We start from the raw sequence: 11,419 nt of genomic DNA, 5'->3' as shown, positions 1-11,419 counted from the left end.
CTGGATCAGCAACGATACTTAGGTATGTTGTGCTATTCAGACGTTGTTCCACACGAATGAAAGGGCCCAAATCAAGCCAGGAACACATGCCCCAAACCATAACACTGTCCCCACCAGCTTAAAGGGTTGTATTCATGCATGTGGGGTTCATGCTTTCGTGCTGTTTGCGCCAAATTCTCACTCTGCCATCTGCATGATGCACCTGGAAGCCGGTCTGATTCATCGGACCACATGACTTTCTTCCAATGCTCAACTGTCCAATCCTTGTGTTCCTGTGCGAATTGGAGACGTTTTATCTTAGTAACTGCAGACAGCAAAGGTGTTCGAACAGGGCTTCGGCTTCCATATCCCATACGATGCAGTGTAAGGCTAATTTGCCTACTGTGTATATATATATGTATATATATGTATATATGAACATTACATACCTTTGTTAGAAAGCAAGATATGTTTCTAGAGTTGGGAGAAGGGAGATGTTAAGCATGTAGTGATTTTTGTCTTTTGCTGCACATTTTACAATAAATTGTACTACATAAAAGTCTATACCTATATTCATTTATGTAGCAAATCTCTTCATAAAGAAAATTTCTGTTAATCTGTGATTTGGGCAACATCATTAGAACACAATTCCAATACAGACGACTGGACAATCCCTTGGAGTAAGCTAAATGAGATTTGACCTATATATCAAGCTTTTCATGGTTTTGATATTTTTTATTTCCACATGTCAACAAATACCTGGCTTGATATTAAAGCCAGGTAAATCAATATTTCTTGCTGTAATCAAGGTACAGCAACCAATATCCAAGGGCAACATATCCCCCGCAGCCATTTTCTGTTGAGTACAGAGATTTATCACAAACCTCACTGATTGAACTACCCGTGGATGAATAGGATGAAAATATCAACATAGCCACCATGAAAAAAGAAAAGCCAGAGAATCTTGTCCTCCCCCCTCATTTAAGCAATATCATAATTTATTTTGCCCACTTTAATCATAAGGAATGACGATATGGAAAAGATCTTGATTGTGGTACCTGTGGGTCTGCTTTAACCCGTCTCCCAACTCCCATCCAACCAGAAAATGTCTGAATATGGAGCAGTATAGTAGCAGGTACCAGTGAATCCGTGTCTCAGACTGTAGGAATCTAATAATTGTGATGACTAGGAGAATGGGATGGAGCAAATTCCTTCTTACTCTTTTTCTGAACTTGTAACTCTTAGAAGATTTCTGTTAAAAATTCATTCGCGTCTATAAACAAATGGCCTGAAGCATCTATATATATAAAAGCCCAAGCGACCGAACGACTGGTCAACCGGTTGCTATGACACGCACTGACCACCATGGAGCAGATGTTCAATGCAGGAGCTGCCCCCTGGTGGTCAGTGCACTCCCACAGTGTAAGCACTGCTCAGCTGACCAATGGGCGCCAGATGCAGGGCTCACAGCTGGCGGCATGAGCCTTTCACGATCGGGACTGACTGGGCGTGAGCCCGCAGCAGGCACAGCAAGGCTGGGATGAGCAGGAGCGGCAGGCAGGAGTGGCAGTTCGACATCCCCTGAGGAGGTCCTTGATTGCAAGAGGGGGCAGGCCAGGCTGAAGGACCTCATTTGTGCACAAATCCGTGCACCAGGCCTCTAGTCAGTTTATAAACACCAATGAATTTATTTACTGTTATCAGAGAAGCCTAACTTCTCTTCCTCGTGTACTATGAATAAAAGAGTGATTGTCATTTATTCGGCCCTTACTCTGTGCTAAGCACTAACAGTATCTCATCTATAATAGGTGAAATGTTGCTTTAAGGGATGCATTATTTTTTCCCTTTCATGTGCAACTCAGGCTGCTGAGCAACTTATGTGAAGGCACCGAGCTAGAAAGGGTACAGGCTGGGATTTGAGCCCAAGCTTGTCTGATTCCAGCGCCTTTTCAATTTTTACATCAGGCGATTTTCCATAATAAATCATAAGATTGAAAAAGCAATTGTTTCAAATTGTTAAAGTAACACATGCTTATTATAGGAAGTTTGGGAAGCAGATAAAATTATAAAGAAGAAAAGGATCGCCCATAATTTTTCACCCCAAAGATAATCACTATTAAAATTTTGATTATTTTCTTTCCAGGCGTAAGCAAGCTATGATTTATATATCCAAGGAGTATTGTTCCTCAGATTTGTCATCTTTGAAGTTTATGCGTGTGCTCCAATAATATTGCCATTGCTTAAAACATTTTTGGAATTCCTTTCAGAGTAATTTAGGAACCAAATTCTCTATAGACTCCCATGCACAGGGTGCTTCGAATAGAGACAGTATGTCCATTACCTAATTACCTATCAAGATAATACATTTTTATATCTTCTACCACTTTGTGCCTTCTAACGTTATATGCTGCCAATATTTAACCATCTGTAAAGAATATCATCATTGCCTCTCTAAGAACATAAACATCCTGTGCTGATTTTTATTGTGTTAGCAGATGGAATTTATTAAAATGCTACATTCTCCCATGTCAAAGATTGATGGACATTTTGGGATATGTTAAAAAGTCTTTACTAAAAATTAAATCTATACATGTTTCATATCTCATCTGACAACTCGTGTGTTATTTATGACATTTCCAACACAATATTTGCCTTTTGTAGTTAATAATATCAGAAAATTTTGTTTTTCAAAAGTTTGAAAAGCATATTTTAAAATCAATTTCTTGTTAATGGAAGTATTATACTCACCAAATTAGTCTCCTCTAAGGAGTTTCTGTGGAAGCAAATATATCTACGTGTGATGAATTGATTTTTAAATAAAGTTAGTAGCATCTTGTGTTGAAGTAAATGTTTCTCAAAGGGGCAGTATGTGTGTACTCACACATACATGAAGAGTGATTGCTATCAAAATAGCCAATGGCATACTTCATTAAGGTCGAGAAAGTCAACTAGTTATCTGCCAGCTGAGTTCTCACCTCTTGAGTTGTTGCATACAACACTGTTACTTTAGAAAACAAATCCAACCTTCTACCCAAGCATCTCACTGGTTGTCTGTTTCTGGCTTGTTTTCCACATTCTTTTTTAAAAAACATTTATTGTTGAGATTATTACAGATGTCCCTCTTTTTTCCCACCATAGCTCCCCTCTACCCGGTTCCTGCCCCGCTGCAGGCCCTCCCCACCCTATTGCCTGTGTCCATAGGTAATGCATACATGCATATAAGATCTTTGCCTAGCCTCTTCCCACACCCCCTTCCCTCTGAGAATCATCAGTCTGTTCCATTTCCATGCCTCTGATTCTATTCCATTCACCAGTTTATTCTGTTCATCAGATTTTTTATTCGTTTGATTTTTAGATTCAGTTGATGATAAATATGTATTTGTTGCAACTTTGTTGTTCATATTTTTTTATCTTTATCTTTTTCTTCTTCCTCCTCTTCTTAAATAATACCCTTCAACATTTCATATAATACTGTTTTGGTGACTTTAGCTTTTTCTTATCTGTAAAGCTCTTTATCTGACTTTAAAATTTTAATCATAGCTTTGCTGGGTAGAGTAATCTTGGTTGTAGGTCCTTGCTGTTCATCACTTTGAATATTTCTTGCCACTCCCTTCTGGCCTGCATAGTTTCCATTGAGAAATCAGCTGACAGTCGAATGGACATTCCCTTGTAGGTAACTAATTGCTTTTCTCTTGCTGCTTTTAAGATTCTCTCTTTGTCTTTAGCCCTTAGCATTTTAATTATGATGTGTCTTGGTGTGGTCCTCTTTGAGTTCCTTTTGACTGTGGTTTTGAACTCTATATCCAGTAGTTTGCTTTCTTCCATTTTTTTCATTTGTGACATGTTTCTTTGTCTCCACATTTTGGCTGCTTTCCTGGGTTTGTTTCTATGTATGGAGTAGAGCTGCTAAGTCTCCTTGAGTTGATAGAGTGGCCTTGTGTAGTAGGTGTTCTATAGGGCCCAGTGGCTCAGTCTCCCCAATCACCTGAGGTGGACATTCTAGGTGCACCCCTTTGTGGGCTGTGTGCACAGTTTTGTTGCAGTTGAGCCTTGATCCTGTTGGTGTCACTGGGAGGAATTGGCTATGAGGGCCAGCTGTGACTACAGTGGAAGAGCTGCTGTTCAGGAGACACCCTTATGTGGCAGGACTTGCTTCAGTGGGGCTTTGGTGCTCACTGAGTCTGTCCCTTGAGTGTGTCGCTTATGGAAGTATAGAGTTGTAATCTGGTATGGTCTGACACTGACGACTGGGTACACTGGCTCTTGGGTCTCCAGGGAGGTGCAAAATCAGCCACTGCCTGAGGCCACCCAGCAGGAGTACAGAGATCTGCAGATTCCTCCTTTTGTATTGGGTTTGGAAAATGCCTAGACAAGGCCCTGCTGTGAAGCAAGGCAGGCTGGTGCTGGTGCCGGGTCTTGGGCCTTTTATTGATCAGTTTGGGGCTCCCTGACCCAGCTGCAGCTTGTTTGACAGGCCCTTCATATGCAAAAGCCACTGCTCACAGCTTGGATGGGGTTGTAAATTGGATGGGGCAGGTCTTAAGGAATCACCAGGGTGGAGCAAACAGAAATGGCTGCTAGTCTGCCCTGGGACTGGGGAGGTCCCAGTGTAGGAACAATGATTTCTGCGATCACCTCGTCTGGAAGAAAGCCGCCCCTGAGTTCCTGCCCCAGGCCAGACAATCCAGTTTCTCCTCATTTGTGTCTGTGTTCCCCAGAGGCTCACCCTGGTGCTGGAGCTCAGACGAAGTGGGACCTTGTAAGTTCAGTTTGTGGTGCCGGTCTTTTAAGATGAACAGCTGGGTCTCCAGCAGCCTCTATGTCACTGAGCCCCAATTGCACTGGTGGTTTTTACAGCCTGTAGCTCTTACTGCTCATAGGGACTTCTTTTCCCAGCTCTGGAACCCTGGGCTGGGGGTCTGGTGTGGACTGGGAGCCCTTGCTCCTCTGGGGGACCTCCACAGAGACGATCTCCCTCCCGATCCAGTCTCTGGGGCGAGATGGTCACAAGTAGAATCCCTGGCCACCACTTGCCCTGTATGGTTTGATGAGACGGGTGATTTGTCTCTTTGCTGTCTCATTTTCTCCATCTGAAGAATGCCAGGGTAATTGTGCCTGCCTCAGAGTGCTGAAGAGTTAGCCTATTTGAAGCTCTAGAACAGTGGTTCTCAACCTTGGCTGCACATTAGAATCACCTGGGAGTCTTTTTAAAATCCTGATATCTGGGCCTGGAATGAGTTTAAAAAGACTCCCAGGTGATTCTAATGTGCAGCCAAGGTTACCACTGCTCTAGAATAATGCTAGGCACTTTGTAAGCAAGCAACAGATGTTACCTATCGCTATCATTATCGTGTGCTCAATTTGTTGCACGATTTCTTTAATATCCAGTCTTCACAACAACTCTGCTAGGGATGTACTAGTACCTTCCACAGTACTATTGAGTAAACTGAGTCACAGAGAGGCTGCTCTGCCCACACAGCTATTGTCACGAGTAAGGGCAAATTCCAGGTCTGTCTGACTCCAGAAGCTACAGCTGGATGTGGGTAGGATGGAAGTGGGTGGTGTGGCTGCTAGATGTGAGATCTGACCTCCCAAATTTCCTTTTCCCTAGAGCACTCCAGAACCCAGGCTGCATCAGGAACACCTCTGTGGCTTCCCGGGTAAGTAGCAACGGTCCTTCCGTCCTCCATATCCTCCTCCCGTGCACATGGCCAGCTGTCCTTGCACCTGTGGCTGACTCCCAGAGGCCTCGTCACAGCCTGGTCAGCCTTTCAGGGTCTCAGCGCCAGAGTTCCTGCTTATAGGTGTGTAGACTGAAGTCACTTGTAGTGGAGTATGGGGGAGGGGCAGTGGACCCAAGGCACATCTGCCTCATTTACATTCCCCTTCTCCACCTACATTTACATTTCTGTGGGTTTTCTAGGGTGGTGTTATGCATGTCAAATACTTCAGAGTCCCAAAAGAAAGTATTTTGCAGATGTCCCTGTGCTGTAGAAAGGAAATACGGTTAAGCGTGGCGGGCTCTGGGGCCGGACTGCCTGGCTCTCCCTCCTCGGTGATCGCCAAGTTTGCTGTTGTTGACGTTGTCGAAGGTCTTGCTCCAGTGACTCTAGGAGTAGGACTTGCAGTCTTCAGGGCTCACTTGGCGTTGGGTGGGAATGGAGGACGTAGGCATTTGAGCAAGATGACGTGGCTGGCTTTGCCTCCTGCTTCTGCTGCCTAGAAATCGTGCAGTCTTGCGTGTCACCTGCTTCCCTGAGCCCCCGTTTCCTCCTCTCTAAGACGGGGATAATCACACCCATCTTGTGGAGGGGTTGGGATGTTTCTAGCCCTGGTACATAAAGGGGCCTGTACAACATAGGCTCTCAGTTAAAGGGTATTCACTGTTGTCAGTCACTAGTATTTGAAGGGGCTCATCAGAAGAATTTGCTGGGCAGGAAGCATGGTCTTTCTGGTTCATCATATTTTCCCTGAACTAAACTATTTGTACTCCCACCCCACCCCCCAGGAGTTTTGCTTGTTTAATTTGCTTAGCAAGCCATATATTTATTGTGAAAAGATCATCTCTGGTCAGACCCTGTCAAATGATTATAAATTCCAAATTGAGGTAGTCCAAATTAATGGGGCCTCATGGCACCTGGATATTTCCATGAATGTTTAATCTAAACTTGATTCTTTTTCCATAACCCTGAAATTTTACTGGTACGATGACTAACTTTGAAACCATTAATGTTGGTGGGAGCTGGTTTTTTTCCATGAATGGAATAGAATATTTTACTTCCTCATATCTGAATTGTGAATCACCATGAAAACACTTTATTGTTGCTCAAAGAGAATTATTACAGAAACTCCTGGTCAACCCCTTCTCTCTCTCTCTCTCTCTCTCTCTCGAGCTCAGGCGCATACACACACACACGCATACACACTGCTTCGTTTTTCTTTCTGTTAGGCAACTGAAGAGTTACTGTGTACATTCTGGCAGCCTTCTGCCCATCAGACACACAAGGGCACAATCAATTCCTGTTTTCTCAGAATGTACCAAATAATCAGAATCTCTGATTATTCTGCTGGAAGGCAACAAACAGCTTGATGGAAAGATGTACCAATTGAAACCAATTCTGATCATATTTCTGTCGGGAGAAGGAGAGGCCTCCAGCTGTCTGTCACTAATCGTATTAGAGGTGGGAGGAAGGAATGCTGTGGCCTGCAACAGATTCCTCTAATCGCATGTTGGAACACGACTTCTACCGACTGCTTCTCCCAGAGCAGGGACAGGGGACGGCCGTTCTGTAACTCCCCTTGCCAGTGGGTGGGAGCCTCCAACATATGTCCTGTGAGCACACTTAAGGAATTTTCTAATTACAGTTCAAAGGCTTTTCTTTTATATTTTTATACTTGCTCCGCAGACATCCCTGACTGCAGTGATTTCTCCCTCGGCACAACTCTGGTGCCAGCACTTACAAAAGAGTGAGGAGATGGCAGATGAAACTCACAATAACTGAAGAGGTGTCCGAATTCAATTAGGAGGAGGCCTCTCCCGTGTGGACGCCTAAACCATATAAATCCGTTTTAATCATGAGCTGTGGTGCTTATCTGGTCATGTTTATTTTGGGTACAAGTGCCAGAGCTGGATTTAGACCAGAACTCCACATCTTGGAGCCCTAATGACTAATTTGGGTATCCGTTGAATCCCTTAATTCATTTCTTAATTAGTTCTCTCAGAGTTAGAGCTGCTTGGTTACAATCATTTCCACAAAATGTTCATAAATGAAAACAAATGTACACAGATTCCCCCAACTATGGCTCCTACATTTTTGTTCTGGTCTTAAAAGAGCTATTCTTATTATTATCAAAATAATAACAACGACAATAGCAAAAACGAATGGGTTGCCAGGCAGTGCAGTGGAGTCTGAACTGAGACACCAAGAAGTTTGGTTCCGATTTCCAACGCAACTACTTACAGGCATGGGATCTTGGTCCAGTTACTTTCCCTATGTGTGCCTCAGTTTCCTTTTGAAAATGGGAAAAATAATCATACCTTCCTCATAGGGCTTTTCTGAGGATTAAAACAGCATTCCAACATGAGCTAAAATCCAGAAAGCTCTATAGTAAATGTTAGTTATTAAGTTTGCTATCAATGAGACAATGGGTGACCACTGAAGGGTTTCACTGGTGCCACCATATTGTCACCTAAGCATGTCCCATCTCTGTAGTCCGTTTGCAGATCACTCATGACTATAATGAAACATCAGGAACTCTGATGTTGGAATTATCTTTGTCATTGGTATTTGTACTCCTCAGTTTGGCTACAGGATTAACATGTTTGGCTTTTCATGTTTGATCACTTTGAGTGTTAACTGGAAACTTTTTTGCTGCAAAGTGGCTTTAAATTTTGAATGGACATTTTATTCTCTCAGTAGGCATGTATTGGCCCTCATTAAAAGGAAAAACTGTTCTTACGATGTAAAAAATAAATATGTGGGGGAGGAGATTTGGGGCAGTTGGCTTCAATAAATTCATTGGAAATTCTCAAAGTATTTTTTAGCATAGTTAATATCATAGTTCAAATTTAATGAATGTGCCAGGCGTGGAAGTCTGGGGAAAGATAAATCTAGTAATTTAATGAGCTCGTGACTACATAAGAGTTAGTTAATGTGAAAATTGACTGCTGAGAGTCAAACTAAGTTAGATGGGACCCGTCAATTCCATTCACCCACACTCGTGTGTGTGTGTGTGTGTGTACATTTTAGAAAAACATATACTCATGTGCATCCGTAAATAGGTGTGCAGTGTTCTTAGCAGCATATTATTTGGATTCACCTAATTAGAAACATCCACAATACCTATCAGTAGTAGAATGGCTGAATAAATGGTGGTGTTATCATAGGGTGGAATACTATACAGTGATGAAAAAAGAATGCACTAAAGCTACCCATAACACAGATGTATCTTAGAGATATAATGTTGAAAGGAAGAAGATACAAAAGAATACATAACAAAAATTTTCTGTTCATATGAAGTGCGAAAACATTAAAAACTAAACTCTGTTGCTGAGGGGAGCATACATAAGTGGCTAAAACTATAAAGAAAAGCAAGACATGTATTATCAGAGGAGTTAAGATAATGGTTACCTCTTAAGGGAGGGTGTCCTGGGAAAGAGAAGGGACCTAGAGGGCTTCTGAGGGTGCTGGCACTGTTCCGTGTTTTGCCTGGGCTGCTAGATACATGGGCAACATATAGTCTATTACAGCCAACATTCATGTTTTATGTGCTTTTCTGGTTGTGAGTTATTGTTTAAAATTTTTAACGTTTTTTAAAAAAAATGCACTGCCACTGTCTTTTCAGCCAGGGTTGGTTTGTTTTTGTCCTGCATAGTTTTAGGCCTAGAGATTCCTGTGGTTGTAATTGGCTCCAGAATTGAGCTACTGCCTTGCTGCACAGCAGAGTGGCCTCCAAGGAGGCATGTGCGCCCCTAGGAGCTCCTGAGACTGACTCGGGAGGAAAGAAATGGATTAGAACTTGCGTTTCCGTTCACTTTATCACGAAGCATTGTGATAACTGGTGTTATCATGACAGTCAACAGTCTCCTGACACTGGCATCGTCCCAGGGTCCACCTGCAGGCGGCCGGGTGTCATCACCTGGAGGGAGGGAGGGAGGGAGGCCTCCCCTTCACCACCACTGCCCCTCCGGTTTCTCTGCTTTGGTGTGGAATAGATTGTGCCTGGGTAACTGGCTTTACAAATTCTCGATTTTAGTTTTAGCAAATCCTCACAAACTAGCAGTTGCTTAAAAAGATTCTGCAAAGAATGCCCATAAATTAAAGGTAACTTTAATATTGCAATCTGCAAGAAAATGGCAAAAATTTAGTGTGAACTCTTTGTCAGCCACATTATGAGGTAATGACAGTGACCATTAAATCAGATCTGGCAAAAAGCTGGCCACGAAACTCTAAATTATCTGGATGACATATGGATTTATAGCCACTGTGGTTAATTAATCATGAACCTCATCCCGTGTGTATTTGCCTTGAAATAATCATGATTAGCAAAATACTACATCAATTCCTTTATTCTGTTCCATTTTGTGCATGCTTTTAAGGTATAAAAACATGTATATGGATTATAAACAATAAAAACAAACATATTTGAGGACACATGCTCAAGGCATGTAAGATGGAAACATTTGGGGGCACCACTGGCATGCAGTTCAAAGGCCACTCCTTGCTAATAGGTACAATGTGCCGAAGCTGGTGAACTCGCTCTTCATATCGAAAGGAGGCGCCTCTCAGTCCTAATTTCTCTTATTAGCAAATGTCAACATGATGGCAATAATTTACATGTTGCACTTTATTAAAACTTCTCCCAGCCGCTGAGTTGGAGCTGGCGAGTAAGAGATAGCAAGTCCTAAATAGAGTATTGTCCCCTTTGGATTATTCACTACAAAGCTATAAAGATTGCGGAAATTCTTTGTTTTTCAAGCATGTACACATATGAAGTCACCACATTCTATATTGTTAATAAAAAAAAGAAATGTCTTAGGGCCGGTGTACCACGGAAGAAAGAGATATGGGACTAGCAATCATTTGTTGCGTAGCCTCTGTTTTCCAAGGTGCTGAGTTATAGCATCATCTATGGTTCATACTTTTGTACCAACTCTCAATACATTAACAACCCAGCGCCTCACCCTGGTTACAAGGATGATTTATTATTCGTTAGATTTTAAGTGCTGACTCATGGAATGCTAAACTTATATTGGCAGCTGTTGTCCAAAGGTTTGCAGATGCCCCGACTAATGCTTCGAAAGACCAGCATTAGCAATAAATCACTGCATGCATAACTTTTCAATAAAGTAATGGAAAGGATTTTGTATTCTGGGTCCTGTAAGCCTTGGTATTTGGAGGTTACTGCACATAGAAAATTCAAGTAAAGAGGTAAAATCTTTTCAGGCTTTAACCCTTGACCTTTGGGCCAGCCATAGTCAATAGCAAAAGCATCTTGGTAGCTTTGTTCTAACCCTGAGCTCTCTTGGCTCTGAAATCTGACACAATGCCAAGTACAGGCCTAATTGCATTCCTTGTTACTGAGAAAAGAGAATCTCAAAAGAATTTTCCTTTTATTTCAAGAGGTACCTTGAGCATTAACATTTTCTGGAATAGCAAAATTGTTTACAAGCTTTTGCAAAGCTTTCTGAAAAGAGAGCGTGAAGAGGGCTCCGTGGCCAATTAAGAGGCATGTGTTGCTTACCTAGAGCAGCAAAGTGTGAGGGAGATGAATCAAAGGAGTAGGAGAGATGTGGCTTTGTACTCTACGAGCTTGATTTCTGACTAATGAGCTGGTGTCCTCTTTTCTTCTTTCTTTATGGTCTGCCCAAACATTTAGCAAGATAGTACAGGATATATCCTGCTAGCCCCATAACAGACCACTGACGGTCGGAATGTAA

The 11,419-nt window shown here is 42.3% G+C and overlaps 1 protein-coding gene across 2 annotated transcripts in view; it reads left to right on the top strand.

The window, feature by feature from the left end:
* The window catches only part of SPATS2L (spermatogenesis associated, serine rich 2 like), a 145,893-nt gene that overhangs the window by 18,740 nt on the left and 115,734 nt on the right, over positions 1–11,419 (top strand). For both annotated transcript variants that reach the window (XM_006771807.2, XM_015569161.1), the window contains one exon: positions 5,591–5,639. The gene's annotated coding sequence lies outside the window, so the exon portion shown is untranslated. Of the gene's footprint in view, positions 1–5,590; positions 5,640–11,419 lie in introns of those variants that run through there.

Source organism: Myotis davidii, unplaced genomic scaffold, assembly GCF_000327345.1.
Source record: "Myotis davidii unplaced genomic scaffold, ASM32734v1 scaffold945, whole genome shotgun sequence".
Classification (NCBI taxonomy): Eukaryota; Metazoa; Chordata; class Mammalia; order Chiroptera; family Vespertilionidae; genus Myotis; species Myotis davidii.
Note: the sequence above shows the minus strand (reverse complement) of the source record. Positions and strands in the feature narration are given on the sequence as shown.